At 38.0% G+C, this 13,896-nt stretch overlaps 2 long non-coding RNA genes across 2 annotated transcripts in view; one reads left to right on the forward strand and one right to left on the reverse strand.

Annotated features, from left to right (window-relative positions):
- Nucleotides 1-5,389: 5,389 nt before the first annotated feature.
- Nucleotides 5,390-13,896, reverse strand: part of LOC122675660 — a 46,907-nt gene continuing 38,400 nt past the window's right edge. Inside the window, exon 4 of the long non-coding RNA XR_006335315.1 lies at nt 5,390-5,515. This is a non-coding gene — a long non-coding RNA (uncharacterized LOC122675660). The remainder of the gene's footprint in view (nt 5,516-13,896) is intronic.
- LOC122675661 overlaps nt 12,366-13,896 on the forward strand; it is a 41,551-nt gene continuing 40,020 nt past the window's right edge. The window contains exon 1 of the long non-coding RNA XR_006335316.1: nt 12,366-12,427. This is a non-coding gene — a long non-coding RNA (uncharacterized LOC122675661). The remainder of the gene's footprint in view (nt 12,428-13,896) is intronic.

Below are 13,896 nucleotides of genomic sequence, written 5' to 3' on the forward strand. Positions count from 1 at the left end.
GAAGTGGGAGAAGAGGGTAATTAAATGGATGGAGAAGAAAAGTTTTGTGACAAGCAAACTTGTTTCCAGGAGATCATGCTAGATCATGAGGATAAAAAAGGCAAATTGTAGAAAGATCCCATGGTAGAAATAACTGATACTTCAAGCACTTTAGCAGTTACGTTTCCCCAGAGCCTAGACAGATCATACTTAGTTGGATGGAATCAGGGAAGAGGGAAATAGATTGGCTTTGTGTCGTGGTCTTAAAACATGGCTTCAAATTCCTTGGCATTTTTTCCATTAAGAATTGGGGTCTATGGCCCCTCCCCTTGAATCTGAGAGCATCTGCGATTGTTTTGACGAAAAGAATACGGTAGAAGTAATGCACTCTGATTTTTACAACTAGGTCGTAAAAAACTACATACCTTCTGCTTTGTTGGCTGGAACATTCTCTCTTGGATCCTGAGTTATGGTTTAAGAAGCTGACTACCTTGGGGCCACATGTTGGAGAGGCCACAGGGAGAGAGATGTAGAGATGTGTGTGTTTGTGAAAGAGAGAGAGAAAACAAGAGACCAGGAGCCTCTAGCCATTCAAATCATACCAGCCCAGACACAAGACATGAACATGAAGAAGGCTGATTCATTGAGCCATTCTAGTTCCTCCAACTGGTTAGATCTTTTTAGCTGAGGCCTCTGACAACAAGAAGCAAAGATAAGCCATCTTTGCTGAGGTGTGTGTGAAAATCAGACCCACGAAATCTGTTAGGAAAATTGATTGTGTTTATTTTTGAGTTTGGGGATATTTTATTACACAGCAATAGATAACCTGATAAGCCTAAGTTAGACAGCAGTTGGGATGGGACTGCCGATGCAGTGTTATCTCTCATGGGAATCGCTTTTTTGTTTTTAGGTAGGTGTGGCTCAGGTAGGGTAGAGGATGGGGGGTGGGATCAATTTAGGGATCCTCAGCCAGGGATGATATTCAGTGATATGCACATATACAGAGAATTGGATGGTCGACCAGATGCCCATTCGGATTGTTTAAAGTTAGTGCTTAATCATGGCTAAATATTTCTGTTATTATAACCCATGCTTCCAAAACAGTACCAGGCATTTAGAAGGCACTTACATTGGTACCAAAAAAAAAAAAAATCTTATATGGAGAATAGTTAAGAGTTAAATTGTATCAAGAAGATGTGAGTATAAAAGAATTTCACAAAGAAGAGAATTTCAGTTTAACTATAGTAGACTGAGTAAGCGTATTCATGGAGGTAATCATTATAAAGTTGGATTTAAAGGTAGAATGGAATTTAATATTCAGGATGAAGAAGGGAAAGTATGCCAGGCTTTCTATGTATTGGGGTGTAATGGAAAAATGAACAAAGGCAGCAAATTAGAAAGAGGATGGACTTAGGTGGAAGAAAGGGAGACAACAGATTCACTGTGGTTCAGGGGATGAGAAAAATTAAGGTTAAGTAGGAAGAATAAAAGCACCCTGTGAAGGAATAAGCAAAGAGGTTTGTGTTCATTATGGAAGGCAACAGAAAGTCATGACTAGTTTTAAGTCAAAGGAAGGACATAGGGAATTCTGCAAGGGGAACTAGAGACACTGTTGCTGTAAGCAAGACATTCAGACGATGGCGGTGTGGTAAATAAAGGAGGTGGAAGCCCAAACTATTTCATATGAAGAAATAATGGTACGTGGATAAAATGGAGAGGAGAAAAGAAAAGTCAAAAATCCCTGAGGTTCCACCTGGAGAACCAGGAATGATGGCAGTGATTCTGATGGAAGTAGGATGTTGGAAAGTGAAGCGGAAGAGTATTTAGGAAAGCGTGAAAATAGAACATAAGACTTGAAGTCCCCGGTGCAAGCACTATCACTCCATTCATTTTTCTGTTCTACAACTTTGTTTTTATAGGTCCCTCCTCTGCTAGTCTGGCGGAAATCCCGTTCCTCTGCCCTTCTCCTTGAAGTGCTCGTTTTTCAGTCATGTCCAACTCTTTGCGACCCTCTGGACTGAAGCCCGCCAGGCTCCTCTGTCCATGGAATTTTCCAGGGAAGGATACTAGAGTGGGTTGCCATTCTCTCCTCCAGGGGATCTTCCTGATTCTGGAATTGAACCTCATCTCCTGCATTGGCAGGCGAATTCTTTACCACTGAGCTACCTGGGAAGCCCCGTTTACAAAACAGAACAGAAACAGACCCACATTTAGAGTTACGAGAGGGGATGGGGCTGAGGAATAAATTAGAAATTTGAGATTAAAGTATACACACTACTATATGTAAAATATATAACCAACAACTGAATAGCCTAGTAATAACCTATAATGGAAAAGAATGTAAAACAATAATTGTGTGTGTGTGTGTGTGTGTGTATAGCTGAATCACTTTGCTCTCCACTGGAAGCTAACACAACATTGTAAATCAGCCATGTTTCAATGTAAAAATATATTTTTCCTCCTTTCCAGTTTTCTAAATTGTTTGATGATTGAAGCAATATTGTAATACTATTTGATTTGGCTCTAAATATATGTAGAGAAAATATTTAAGATAATTTTAAATGAGGGACAGTAAAGAGACATAAGCACTTCCCTGGTGCTCAGATGGTAAAGAATCCACCTTCAATGCAAGAGACCCAGGTTTGGGGACCTGGCCCAGGTCAGGAAGATCCCCTGGAGAAGGGAATGGCTACCCACTCCAGTATTCTTGCCTGGAGAATTCCATGGACAGAGGAGCCTGCTGGGCTACAGTCTCTGAGGTCGCAGAGTAGGACCTGACTGAGCGACTGAGCACCCCCCCACACACACAAAGAGACATAAAGAGGAGTTAAGGTTTCTTCACTTAACTCGAACTGGTAAAATGTCAACAGTAAACAGGAAAACTTATATCCATGTAATAGCTAAAGCTACAAATAAAAAATAGTTATATAAAATGATGCACTTGAAAACAATATAGATAAAATGGAATTCTAAAAATTTTCAAATAACCCATGGAAAGGCAGAAAAAAGAAAACAGAAACAAACAACAAAAAAAAACAATAAACGGCAAACAAAAAATGATTTAAACACTTAACATATCAATAAATGTGAATGGGTCTAAGTATAGCAAGTAAAATGCAGATTGACTGACTGGATTTTAAAACATGACTCGACTTTATTCTTTCTATAAGAAACTAACTTCAAACATAGCAGTATAGCAGATTGAAAGTAAAAGAGTGCAGTTATATAAACACTAACGAAACATAGGACTAAAGAAACACTAAAGAAAATATTGCTGCTGCTGCTGCTAAGTTGCCTCAGTCGTGTCCGATTCTGTGTGACCCCATAGACGGCAGCCCGCCAGGCTCCCCCGTCCCTGGGATTCTCCAGGCAAGAACACTGGAGCGGGCTGCCATTGCCTTCTCCAGCGCATGCATGCAAGCTAAGTCGCTTCAGTCGTGTCCAACTCTATGCGACCCCGTAGATAGCAGCCCATCAGGTTCCGCTGTCCATGGGATTCTCTAGACAAGAATACTGGTGTGGGTTGCCATTTCCTTCCCCACTAGCTATATTAATTAAGGATAAATTATGCTTCAAGGAAAACAAAATTAGCAGGAACAGCAAGAGGTGTTTTATGATGATAAAAGGGTCAGTTCACTAAGAAGACATAGCAATCTTTAAAATATACACACACACATATATATATATATTTGTATCATATGCACCAAAAAAGATACAAAATGTGTGAAGCAAAAACTGGTAGAACTGGAAGGAGCAATAGACAAATCCAAAAACATGGTTGGAGACTTCAACATTCCTCTTCCAACAAGTAATAAAACTGTTAGACCAAATATCAGTAAGGATATAGAACTCAACAGTGTGATCAACAAGAGGACTCAACATGTATAGAACACTGCACTCAACAATAGCAGAAAATACACTGTTTGGAAGCACTCATATCCTGAGCCACAGAACAAATCTCAAAAAATTTAAAGGAACTGACATCATATAAAATGTGTTTTCTGACCACAATGGATGCAAACTAGAAATAAATTAAAGATAACAGATCCAAGCACTTAGAAACTACAAAATGCACATATATAATCCACAAAATACCCCGTGAATTAAGAAGAAATCTCAAGGGAAAGTTTTTAAAAATATACTGAACTGAATTAAAATTAAAATATAAAATATTAAAATTTATGGAACACAATAACACATACCTTTAAAAAATTACAGCTAACATCATATTCAATGGTGAAAGACAATGTTTCCCTCCCAAAGATGGGAAACAAGGCAAAACTGGTGCGAAAGGAGTAATCAGTTCAGTTCAGTTGCTCAGTCGTGTCCAACTCATGACACCTTAGACTATAGCACATCAGCCTTCCCTGTCCATCACCTAACATGCTCAAACTCATGTTCACTGAGTCGGTGATGACATCCAACCATCTCATCCTCTGTCATTCTCTTCTTCTCCTGCCTCAAGGTCTTTTCAAATGAGTCAGTTCTTTGCATCAGTTCAGTTCAGTCGCTCAGTTTTGTCTGACTCTTGAATCAGGCGGCCTAAGTGTTGGAGTTTCAGCTTCAGCACCAGTCCTTCCAGTGAATATTCAGGACTGATTTCCTTTAGTATTGATTGATTGGATCTCCTTGCTGTCCAAGGAACTCTTAAGAGTTTTCTCCAACACCACAGTTCTAAATCATCAATTCTTCAGCACTCAGCTTTCTTTATAGTCCAACTCTCACATCCATATATGACTACTGGAAAAACCATAGCCTTGACTAGATGGACCTTTGTTGGCAAAGTAATGTCTCTGCTTTTTAATATGCTGTCTAGGTTGGTCATAACTTTTCTTCCAAGGAGCAAGTGTCTTTTAATTTCTTAGCTGAAGTCACCAGCTGCAGTGATTTTGGAGCCCAAAAAATAAAGTCTCTCAGTCTCCATTGTTTCCCCATCTATTTGCCATGAAGTGATGGGACCAGATGCCATGATCTTAGTTTTCTGAATGTTGAGCTTTAAGCCAACTTTTTCACTCTCCTCTTTCACTTTCATCAAGAGGCTTTTCAGTTCCTCTTTACTCTCTGCCATAAGGGTGGTGTCATTTGTATATCTGAGGTTACTGATACTTCTCCCGGCAATCTTGATTCCAGCTTGTGCTTCATCCAGCCTGGCATTTTGCATGATGTACTCTGCTTAGAAGTTAAATAAGCAGGGTGACAATATACAGCCTTGATGTACTCCTTTCCCAGTTTGGAACCAGTCTGTTGTTCCATGTCCAGTTCTGTTGCTTCTTGACCTGCATACAGACTTTTCAGGAAGCAGGTTGGGTAGTCTGGTATTCCCATATGTTTAAAAATTTTCCACAATGTGTTGTGATCCACATAGTCAAAGGCTTTGGCATAGTCAATAAAGCAGAAGTAGATGTTTTTCTAGAACTTCCTTGCTTTTTTGATGATCCAATGAAAGCATTAATAAGAGGGGAATATATAGCACTAAATATTTAATTAGAAAAGGTAAAAACTTCAAATCAATAATCTGTGCTCCCATGTCAAGAATCTAGAATAAGCAGAGCCAAAAAGGAAAAAAAAAACAAACCTGACATTAGAAAAAAAATTGACATTAGATCAATTTCCTCCAAAAATACAAATTTATCCAGTTCACCCAATGTGAAATAGATAATTTGAGCCATCTTGAAATGACTAATAAGTGAATTTGTAACTTAACCTCCCTCTGGAAAAAAGTTAGCCTCCAACTAATAAAAATAAATGAAAAAAAAAAAAAGAAATCTCCAGGCTTACTAGACTTTGTTGGAGAATTCAACCACATGTTTAAAGAAAATTTACACCAATTCTACACAATTTCCTCCAGAAAACAGAAGAAGGAACACTTACCAATTTATTATATGGGTCTAGTATTACCCTGATAACCAAAGTGAGACAGAGAGTACCAAAAATTAAAGATAAAAATAAAGTATAGACTAATATCCCTGATGAATTTAGTCACAAAAGGTTTTAACAAAATATTAGCAAATATAATATAAGAATATATAAAAAGAATTTTCATCACCAGATGGGACCAGTGATGCAAGACTGATTTAATATTTAAAAATCCAGCTATATAATCATTAGATTAATAGACTAAAGAAGAAAGATCATTGCCTCTTACCTTCCAAGACAGCCCACACTCTATCTATGAAGTGTGTTCCTTTCTGAATAAATCCACTTCTTACTCCCCTCCCCTCCCTCCTCCAAAAAAAAAAAAAAAAAAACCAGAAAAAGAAGATCACATGATCATACCATTGATGGAAAAAACCAATGGACAATATATGACAATATATTCATGACAAAAAATTCTCAGAGAAACAGGAAAAAAGGAATTTTCTCAGTTTGATAAAGAGCATCTTAAAAAAAAAAACAACCCAAACAAACAAACACTATAACTACACAACTAACATTATATTTAAGGTAAAAGACTGAATGATTTTCTCCAAAGACTAGGAACAACACAGAGTTCTGCCTTTACCACTCTTATTCAACACAGGACCTGAAGGTCTAGTCAGTGTAGTAAGGTGAGAAAAGCAAATATAAAGATACACAGATTGGAAAGGAAGTTAATTATTTGCATATGATATGACTGCCTCTGTAGAAAAGCCCTAGGGATCTCCAAAATAAAAGTCCTAAAATGATATAAGTGAATTTAGCAAGGTCACAGAGTAAAACAAACGTACAAATATCAATCGTACTTCTGTATGTTAACAATAAACATTTATAGTAGCTGAAAAATGAAATTCGGTCTTTCCTGGTAGTCCAGTGGTTGAGAACCTGCCTGCCAGTGCAGGGGACATGGGTTCGATCCTCGTCCAGGAGGATTCCGCATGCCATGGGGCAACTAAGCCCATGTGCCACAACTACTGAGTCCATGTGCTGCAAGGACTGAAGTCTGAGCCTAGAGCCTGTGCGACCCAAAAAGAGAAAAGCCACTGCAATGAGAAGCCTGCACACCACAATGAAAAGCAGCCCCCATTTGTGACAGCTAGAGAAAGCCCCTTGCACAGTAAAGAAAGCTGAGCAGCACAGGGAAAAAAAATTAATTTTTAAAAAATGACACACCCCAATAAATCTGACTTTAAAAAAAATGAAATGATAGGGATCACATTGAATCTGTAGACTGTATTTGGTAGTATAGTCATTTTCACAATATTGATTCTTCCTACCCAGGAATATGAAATATCTCTCCATCTGTTTATGTTGGCTTTGATTTCTTTCATTAGTGTCTTATAATTTTCTGTGTACAGTTCTTTTGTCTCCTTAGGTAATTTTATTCCTAAATTTTTAATTCTTTTTGTTACAATGGTGAATGGAATTGATTCCTTAATTTCTCTTTCTGATTTTTCATTATTAGTATAAAGAAATGCAATGATTTCTGTGTATTGATTTTGTATCCTACAACTTTGCTAAATTCAGTGATTAGCTTTAGTAGTTTTCTAATAGTATCTTTAGGGTTTTCTATGTACAGTCTCATGTCATTTGCAAACAGTGAGAGCTTTACTTCTTTTTCAATCTGGATTCCTTTTATTTCTTTTTCTTCTCTGATTGCCGTAGCTAGGACTTCCAGAACTATGCTGAATAATACTGGGGAAAGTGGACACCCTTGTCTTGTTCCTGATAGTAGGGGGAATGCTTTCAGTTTTTCACCATTGAGAATATGACCCAGCAATCCCACTCCTAGGCATATACCCTGAGAGAACCAAAATTGAAAAAGACATGTGTATCCCATTGTTCATTGCAGCACTATTTACAATGGCTAGAACATGGAAGCAACCTAGACGTCCAACAGATGAATGGATAAAGAAGTTGTGGTACATATACACAATGGAATATTACTCAGCCATTAAAGGAACATATTTGAATCAGTTGTAATGAGGTGGGTGAACCTAGAACCTATTATATAGAGTGAAGTGAGGCAGACAAAGATAAATATCGTATTCTAATGCATATATACGGAATCAAGAAAAATGGTACTGAAGAATTTATTTGCAGGACAGCAGTGGAGAAACAGACATAGAGAATAGACTTATGGACATGGGGAGAGGAGAGGAGAGGGTGAGATGTATGGAAAGAGTAACATGGAAACTCACATTCCCATGTGTAAAATAGAGAGCCAACAGGAATTTGCTGTGTGGCTCAGGAAACTCACACAGGGGCTCTGTACCAACCTAGAGGGGTGGGATGGGGAGGGAAACGGGAGGGAGGTTCAAAAGGGAGCACATATATGTGTACCTATGGCTGATTCATGTTGAGGTTTAACAGAAAACAACAAAATTCTGTAAAGCAATTATCCTTCAATAAAAAATAATAAAAAAATGAAATCTAACAAAACATCTACAGGACTTGTATGCTAAAACTATACAATGTTGAAAAATACAACAAGCTAAATAAATGAAAATGCATACTCCTCTTCAATACTCCTCAAACTGATATATAGATTTAACACAATTTTATTGAAACTCCAGCGAGACATTTTGTAGTTATAGACAAGATTATCTTAAAATTTATATAGCAAAGCAAAAGATCTAGAATAGCTAAGACAATTATGAGAAAGAAGAATAAAGCAGGAGAAATAAAAACTTCCTGATTTCAAAACTTACATAGTTAAAGTAATCTGTTTGGTATTGGCAGAGGAATAAACAGATTAATGGACCAAAACAGAGATCCTTGACATAGAGCCAGAGAAAAATATCCAGTTGCTTTTTAGCTAAGATACAAAAACAATTAAATGGAAGAAAAATAATATTTTCAACAAATAGTGCCAAAACAGTTGGACATCCATGACCAAGATGAAAGAAAGAAGAGAGGAAAAAAGAAGGAGGGATAAACGAAGGAACAAATGAATGAAGGAAAGGAGAAGCCATCCTTGTAAACCTCATTCCTGATAGAAAAATTAAGTCAAAATAGAGCGTAAACTTAAATACAAAACCTGTAACTATGAAACTTAGAAAACTCACAGGAGAAAACCTTAAAGGTCTAGAAAAAGAGTTCTAGATGACATCAAAAACATAATCCATGAAGGAAAAATTGATAAATTGGATTTTACCAAACTTAAAATGTTTGCTCTGTAAAAGATCCTGTTAAGAAGATAAAAGACATTCTTGGAAAATGTTTGCATGCCTCATATCTGACAAAGAACAAGGAATGGAATATATAAAGAACTCCCCAAATTCAACAGTAAAAACACAAATAATCCAAGCAGAAAGTGGGCAAATATATAAGGATATAGAAATGTATGTTGAACATCATCAGCAGATTAAAACTACAGTGAGATATCAGTACATACCTATCAAAATGGGCGAAGTAAAAAATAGGGACAAAACCAAATACTAGTAAGGATATGGTGAAACGGATCACTCATACATTGATGGTGGAAATGTAAAATGATACAACCACTCTGAGAATTAGTTGGGCAATTTCTTTAAAAAAGTATACATGCAACTACCATATGACCCAGAAATTGTCCACTGGACATTTTTTCCAGAAAAATGAAAAACTGTATTCACAATGAAACCTGTACAAAAATGTTATACAAATTTTATTCATGAGAGACAAAAATTGAAAACAACGCAGGTATCTGTCAGTAGGTGATTATTAATCAAATAAATTGTGGTACAAACTATCTCATGGAATACTACTCAGCAAGAAGAGGGGAAAAAGACTATATAGCCAATGACCTGGGTGAATCTCCAAAAAATAGACTGAGTGGGAAAAAATAAAAACCCTCGAAAGGTCAAATGCTCATCCATTTATATAATTCTTGAGATGAGAAAATCATAGAATTGGGGAACAGATGAGTAGTTTCCAGGGGTTAAAGAGAGAGTAGGCGAGGTTGGGAAGTGGATGTAAGTATAGAATGGTAACAAGAGGGATTCTTGCAGTGATAGAAATGTTACCATTAGGGGAAAATGGGTAAAAGGTACATGGGATCTCTGTATTATTTCTTAACAACTGTATGTGACTCTTTAATTATCAAATAAAAAGTTAAATAAAAAGAGAATGAAAATAGCTCAAACATCCCTCAACAGATGAATAGCAAAATAAACTGCGATAGAGCCCTACAATGGAATGCTATTTAGAAACAAAATGGAGCAATCTAGTGATGCATATAGTATGGATGAATCTCAAAAATGCTGTGCTAAGAAAAAAGCCAGGCACAACAGATCATTCTAGATTATTTACATGAGGTTCTGGAACAGGCAAAGTGAATTGCCTCGGGCCAGAACTATGGGGCATAGGGGAATGATGGCAAAGCTCCATAAAGGAATTTTAGGACTGATGAATGTGGTGTTTTATATCATGATTGAGGTAATTGTTACAGGTATCCACCTTTGTCAATACAAAGTTCATTTTAAAGAAAGAGAAATAATGAGTGCAATTGAGAAATTAGAGCTGATACTGTGAGTTTTTTTTTTTTATTATTATTATCATTAGAAGCTATAACAAGAGAGGAACATATCCAGAAATGTTTTTTTCAGAGGGGCAAGGCTCAGAATAGGAAGAGGCTTTTAAAACAGATACTCAAAGCTAGATAGATTTGGAAGTGATGAGAACATCATGAGAAAAGCATGAGAAAGAATGCATTGCTAAGGAGTTCTGTGCAAATGAGGAGTTGAAAGGTAAGATCTAAGCAAATATACATGTTTCAGGGGCTAGTGAAGAGAGATCTCTCTTCTAACAGCTTGGCCTGTTAATCTTAGGGTGGAGGGTGAACTGGGAGGCTGAAGGCTAAAATAGTTGCCCATGGTCGAGGAAGATGTGGGGAGAGCAGGGCATGCAGCTCCAGAGCAAGGCCCAGCGAGGCTGATGGTCACAACTGTAGGCACATTATCTGTGGGATGGGTGGATTTTAACTCATGGTGCCTGTGAGGATGGGGCTTCCCTGGTGGTTCGGTGGTAAAGAATCTGCCTGCTAATGCAGGACACACAGGTTCGATTCCTAGGTCGGGAAGATCCCCTGAAGAAGGAAATGGCAACCCACTCCATTATTTTTGCCTGGAGAATTCCATGGACAGAGGAGTCTGGCAGGCTACAGTTCATGGTGGGGGCGGGGGGGGGGGGGAAGTCACAAAGAGTCAGACGTGACTTAGCGACTTAACAACAATAACAGCCTGTGACGACAGCCAGCCCGGGGTGGACTGGAATGGTGAGGTCAAGCATGTGCCGGGAGTGATAGATGAGGTAACTGGAGCGGGGCAGCTAGCAGGAGTGTGAGTAAGGTCTGAACTAAGAAGTTACACCAGAGGAGATGTCTGGCTCATGAGACACCAACAGACTAGATCAGAGAGAGTTAGAGAAGGTCATGGAGAAGGGCAGGTTATAACAGAATCCAGGCTGCCGTACTCTGTCACGAAGCTCTGTGGGGACATCTGTGTGGAGACTGAAGCTGTCCCTTTCGAGAGTCTAACACCGACCTCTCCCCAGTTTCCCAGTCAGCTTTGCATCGGGCAGAGAGTCTGCCCACTTTACTAGGCTGATTTGTGAGGCAATACCTTTCACTTCATTCCTGGGTCTCCAGCCTTGAAATGTCATCACAAGACAGGACTCTGCCCCTTCCAAAGTCTGATGACCAAAGAAAGACTAGACTTTACATGTATTTCTCTTGCCCAGGTTTCCCTGGCCTCCCTTGGCCAGACAAAGAGGAAGTGGAGTTACAAGGCGGAAACTCAGATGTAGGGTTGTACCAGACACCAGTACAAGATGTAAACTGTGAGTTTTGAGTGAAGTGAGAATGAAGGAAATCACAGCATCAGGTCAGGGCAAGTCTCGTAATAGGAATGCTTAACAAAGTTGGAAGCTAATATTCTATGGTGTTTAACGGTGAGACTTGGGACTTCCCTGTGGTCCAGTGGTTAAGACTCTACACTTCCAATGCAGCATCCAGGATTCAATCCCTCTCAGGGAACTAGATCCTGCATGCTGCAACTAAAAAAAAAAAAAGATCCTGAGTGCCTCAACTAAGATCCAGCTCAGCCAAAAAAAAAATAAATAAAAGAGTGAGACTCAATTGGGTTCAAATCCCGGCACAGACAATTATTAAGCATGAGAAAATGGGCAAGATACTTAACCATTCTGAGCCTCAGTTTTCTCATCCAAAAATAGGGTGAGTGGTGCCTAACTCATTGGGTTGTTATGAGATATGAATGAGATTATTTATTTGAAACTCTATACAACTGCCTGGCACTAAGGCAGTGCTCAATGAAGAGGGGTCTGAGGCTGGGAACCTAGGAAGTGCAGTTGGGCAGAGGATACCTGAGATGGTCGATGGAATCAGCTGCAGGGAGTCGGAAACTTGAGAGACTTGGTGTCGATCTAAAAAGACTCAGCTCAAGGAGCCAGGACAGAATATCCAGGGACGCAAAGAGGGGAAGGAGGAAACACAACATTGAAGAAACCTGGAAGGAAGTAGTGATAAGCAGGGGTAAGTGAGAAAAGAGAATGAGTGGAGGGAGAACAGAGAAATGGGCTTAGCAATAAAGAGATGGTTAGAGGGGAGGGAGGTATTTAAGCCAGAGGGCAGAGGGTCAAGAAGTACATATTAAGAAACACTGTGTTCTCAGGGATGGATCAAGAGAACTCTGAAAGGTCAAGCAGCAAAATGTATTGATTCCTTCGTGTGTTGTGAGTCTTTGTTTATATCTGCTGCTGTTGTTCAAATCTCAAACTCTAGAAGAACAAGCAGACCCTGGTTGCCAGGATATATTATTCCTACTGCCTCCAAATCCAATTCTGGCAAGCGCAGTCACTCCCCATGGTATTTCTGCTAGCATTCATACAGTACTCATTAGGACTTGAAATCTTTTCAGCCTTGTCAAATTCCATTATATGGCACAGCACATCTTAACTTGTAGATTGTAGTATTTCTTTTCACATCTCCTCAGTTTTAAAATCAACTGCTAAAAGTAGTATTAATCTTTTTGTGTTCTTATATTGAAGTTTTTCTCCATAATAAGAAAATTTTCACTTTATCAGTTATTTATCAATTTAAAAACCAAACTGTCCTTGTAAACTAAAATAAAATAGAAATAACAATAATGGATTTTTAAAACTCATTTCCTATACCTTTGTAAAATATTTCAACTAGTTCATTGTCTGCTATATATTTCACATCAGAAGTGTTCAAGTATCACTTTTGGTCTGCTAAAAGAGCAAGTCAATAAAAATAATGATAATATTTAATACCACAAATATCTAGAAATTTCAAAATCGCTTTTTTTGGGGAAAAAAAAAGCTGGAGTGAAACTAGAGTTGGTCCTAATTGTATGCAAGTGATAATACTATGAAACCGCCTAATTACACCACTTGAACAATGTTAATTTCCCAGAATGCATTTAGCTCCATATAGCTACTATTATTTCTGCCAATATTACATAAAATTAAGTCTGCCATGGTAAATAAAAGTACCCTCAAGTAATTTTCTCTTTCAACTGTTTATTTTACAAATATTAGACAATGATTCTTAAAATACTATATTGTCATTAATAGAAGAATATGTTCTTCAGTACAAATTATAAACTGAAACAACTTCAGAGTTTCCAAATCTATAACAAATAAAAGCATAAATTTAAACTTTTTTTGCAATATATTTAATACCACTTAGAAAAAAAATCTATCAAATTCTCTGAACACAAATGTATTTCATGAGGGAGAGGCAGCAGTATAGACTTATACTTAGTGTCTTAGTGTCTACTCATAGTTTCTGTTTTGGGAGTGGATTGTAAACACTTATGACTCTCAAATTTCTAGCTTGGGTGAATGGGGCAAAGGGTGGAGCCATTCATCAAGCCCGAGAAAAGGAATGGGAATTGACTGACTTTCTCTTTTGATTACTTGGGTCCAGAAGTGGTGCTCCAATAAATATCATTTTGTGTTTACCAGCCTATTCATTTG

Source organism: Cervus elaphus, chromosome 19 (assembly GCF_910594005.1).
Source record: "Cervus elaphus chromosome 19, mCerEla1.1, whole genome shotgun sequence".
Lineage (NCBI taxonomy): Eukaryota > Metazoa > Chordata > Mammalia > Artiodactyla > Cervidae > Cervus > Cervus elaphus.